Source organism: Arachis ipaensis, chromosome B07, assembly GCF_000816755.2.
Source record: "Arachis ipaensis cultivar K30076 chromosome B07, Araip1.1, whole genome shotgun sequence".
Lineage (NCBI taxonomy): Eukaryota > Viridiplantae > Streptophyta > Magnoliopsida > Fabales > Fabaceae > Arachis > Arachis ipaensis.
This window is the reverse complement of record NC_029791.2, coordinates 30,040,923-30,044,879: the sequence shown is the minus strand read 5'-3', so window position 1 is coordinate 30,044,879 and position 3,957 is coordinate 30,040,923. Positions and strand designations below refer to the sequence as shown.

General features: G+C 37.8%; 1 long non-coding RNA gene across 1 annotated transcript; it reads left to right on the top strand.

Annotated features, from left to right (window-relative positions):
• Positions 1,087-3,070, top strand: LOC110264548. The gene is made up of 3 exons (XR_002350724.1): positions 1,087-1,233; positions 1,320-1,469; positions 3,013-3,070. It is a non-coding gene; the product is annotated as an uncharacterized LOC110264548 (long non-coding RNA).

Here is a 3,957-nt window from a genome sequence, read left to right as displayed (position 1 = left end):
GTGGTTGTCAGGCACATGTTCATAGGTGAGAATAATGATGAGTGTCACGGATCATCACATTCATCAAGTTGAAGAACGAATGAATATCTTGGAGAAGAAATAGACTTGAGTTGAATAGAAAAACAATAGTACTTTGTATTAATTCATGAAGAACAGCAGAGCTCCACACCTTAATCTATGGTGTGTAGAAACTCTACCGTTGAGAATACATAAGAACAAGGTCCAGGAATGGCCGTGAGGCCAGCCCCAAACGTGTCTAAGGTAGCACAAGATCAAAAGTATATATCGTGTGTCAAATACAATAGCAAAAGGTCCTATTTATAGAAAACTAGTAGCCTAGGGTTTACAGAAATAAGTAATTAATGCAGAAATCTTCTTCCGGGCCCACTTGGTGTGTGCTTGGGCTGAGCATTGAAGCTTCCATGTGTAGAGACTTTTCTTGGAGTTAAACACCAGCTTTTGTGCCAGTTTGGGCGTTTAACTCCAGCTTTTGTGCCAGTTTTGGAGTTAAACGCCAGAATTCTTGAGCTGACTTGGAACGCCTGTTTGGGCCATTAAATCTCGGAAAAAGTATAGACTATTATATATTTCTGGAAAGCCCATGATGTCTACTTTCCAACGCAATTAAGAGCGCGCCAATTGGGCTTCTGTAGCTCCAGAAAATCCACTTTGAGTGCAGGGAGGTCAGAATCCAACAGCATCTGCAGTCCTTTTTCAGCCTCTGAATCAGATTTTTGCTCAAGTCCCTCAATTTCAACCAAAAAATACCTGAAATCACAGAAAAATACACAAACTCATAGTAAAGTCCAGAAGAGTGATTTTTATTTAAAAACTAATAAAAACTAACAAAAATATACTAAAAACAATGCCAAAAAGCGTATAAATTATCCGCTCATCACGTGCACAGGGGAGAAGCCGTTCAAGCCACTGCCAAGTCACCGTCGATGAAGCTTCAACCGCCGTACCTCTGGTCGCCGAAAACTGCCACTGGAGGCACCACCTTCTTGGTAAACCCTAGCCATGTTCTGGTTTTCTCTTATTGTCGGTCAAAATCCTAGTTACTATAAGAGTTGTTGTTGAGGTTGTTTGTGCCAAGGATTGTTTATCGCGAGTTGCTCTGTTGTACGCCGCTGTCGGAGCTACGATTCTACTACTGCCGCCTTTGCTGTGAGCCGTTAATTGTAGCGAGTATTGTTGTCATGGCGGCTGGTTTAGTCGCTCCTCTTTAGTACGGTAAGCTATTCCTTATTTCAATTTCGAACTCTGTCAGTCGCTGTTCTATTATATGTTGTTAAGACTCTGCGACGTTAATGCTTTAGGATCGAGGTCCGATTGCTGCACGTTGGCGAATTTAAGTTACTGCTGTGGGTACGGACACCATGGAGCTGTGATTGCGATTGTTACCAATGTCGGGCCGAGAGGAAAAGAGTTTCGATGACGTGTTTGGTCTATAGTTTCGACTTATTGAGGTAGGGATTTTTCTTAAAATCTAATTTATACTACAGAGTTGTGATAAATAGATATTAATGTGAGAGAACATATGCTTGTGATTATGATTGTCTTCTAAATGTGGTTGTTTACTGGACTGAATGACTGATTGCTTGATTGCTTGAGTAGTTTGTGATTGCTGAAAAGAAATTAGTTTGAAAGGTTATTTAGTTGATTATTATGAAAAATGACTTTTCTTGGTTTTGAAGCTATTGTTGATAATGTAAAGGAATTGTCTTTGGAAATGATTTGGAATATGAAACTGGATTAGCTTTGGAAATGGTTTAATTTTGAGTTAGTAACTTTATAAATGACTTTATCAATGATTTAGTATTTGAGCTGGTTCGATTTTAAAAAGAAATTTATTATGGGCACTTATTCGCTTTGAAAATAATTTGATATTGGAACTAGTTGAATCTTGGAAAATGATTGAGATTTGGAAAATGTTTGAGAAATGTTTGGATGGGACCCGAAAAGGGTGACAGTGTCCAAGTTTTAGAGGAGATGCTGCCGAAATTTTATAAAATTGGAAGTTTTATTTGAAGTAACTAATCAAAAAGATTTGTTTTTAAACATTATATGCTTTAAGATTGATTTATTTATTAAAGAAAGAATTGTGTTTTGAATTAGGATTGTTAATGAACGGGATGGAAAGAAGGATGATGAGGATTGATGAGGATTTTCTTTGAAATATGGTTTTTGAATGAATTTGGAAATGAGATTTGGATTGATGAATGATTATGACGTTGAGAATGTTGAGATATGATCTTTGAATTATTCATATGGCTTATGAATTTAAAATATCTGAGATATGAGGTTCCCTGGATTAAGTGCCGTGGCTTGCCACCACGTGTACCAGGTTGAAAACTCGATACTCTGTTGACCCTACGACGTAAGTGTGACCGGGCACTATATAAATTCCCGGGAATGTTACCCCCATTGAGCAATATTAATTATTTGAGAAAAAAACTATGCATAGACTCTTGGGGATACACGTCGGGGGACAGTCTAAGGACAATTCAGACTTGTCGGGTTGGCTGGATAACCGACAGATGAACCTCATCAGCCATAGGACACGCATGCATCATATGCATTTGTATGCTTTGCTTGGGTTTGAACTTGTTTTGGTTTGCCTAATTGCTAAACTGTTCTTAACTGCTACTTGAACTATTTGCTGTAGCTGCTTCCTACTTGTGCTTTCCTTGTCTGTCTTGCCTGCTTTTGTCCTGGCGTGTTACATTTGAGATTGGATTTTGGTGCTGAATTAATGACTGTGTTGTTTGATTGCGTGGTTGGTTTCTGATTGAGATTTGCTTATGAGAAAGGAAAGACTTTGGATTTCTGAAAATATTAAACATTTTTTCTTTGAAAAGGTTTTGAACGATTAACTATTGGATTTTAAAAGGATTCATAAGGCAATGATCATCACAAAATCTGAAAACAATTTTCTTATTGAATATCTTCTTATGACAACTTTGAAACTCCGTGGTGAGACCGTGTGGTTAGGTTCTCACCCCCCTACAGCTTTACCTTTTCAGGAACCAGATGAATAAGCATTAAGAAGAGTTATACTACGTTTGGTTTATATGCTATTGTATTAATTAGATTATTTTCTCCCCTCGTCCTTGTTATTACAAGTTTGTAAGAGGGATAGGAATTGTATGTTTTATACGTATATTATGTTGAATTATTATGTAGGGAGTCTTGTATATGAATCTATGTCTGCTTGTAATTTTCTTAAAATAAAGCATTTACTTCTGGTTTTCAAAGAAATCAGCGATACAGTATCGAGTTACAGGCTCCTATTCTAGTATTTAGTATGTAAAGTAGTCGTAATACTTCTTGCTATCAGAGTAGCGCAGCCGGAAGCGTGATTTCTGATAATGAGGGTGTTACAGAAAGTTTCAAAAAGATGAGAATGGGATAACTATTTATTCCCCTGATAAGAAGGCCTGTGTTGGTGACATTGATCAAGATACTTTGGATGTATTCTGGGTGAGGAATTATTATAAAGAACTAAGATATGATAAGATAGAAGAATGTTGGTGGCATGTTCCTAGGAGGAGTTTAGACAGTGGTTTAAGGGCTCTGAATTCTGATAATGAATTAAGAGAGATGTGTTTCATGGCTCAAGAAAATGATGGACTGATTGATATTTACTTTGAGCATGCAGTGTCATCACCAGAATTTCTAGAGGGGAAGGAGATTGTTCTGTATGTTGAAGATGAGTATGATGAACCCAAAAAAGATAGCCCTTGCAAGCCTAATGAGAAAGATATAACAATGCCTGGCAATGAACCCCTAGCAAGCAAGATCCATGAACAAGCTACCTGCCCTCTGTCTGACAACAATGAACCCAGAACCACATCCAATTCTAATCCCAACAAAGGCAATAAGCCCATTGCCCTGGCTGATAACACTTTACCACCCAACAACACAGAACCAACAAATCATGGTGCTAATAACCCA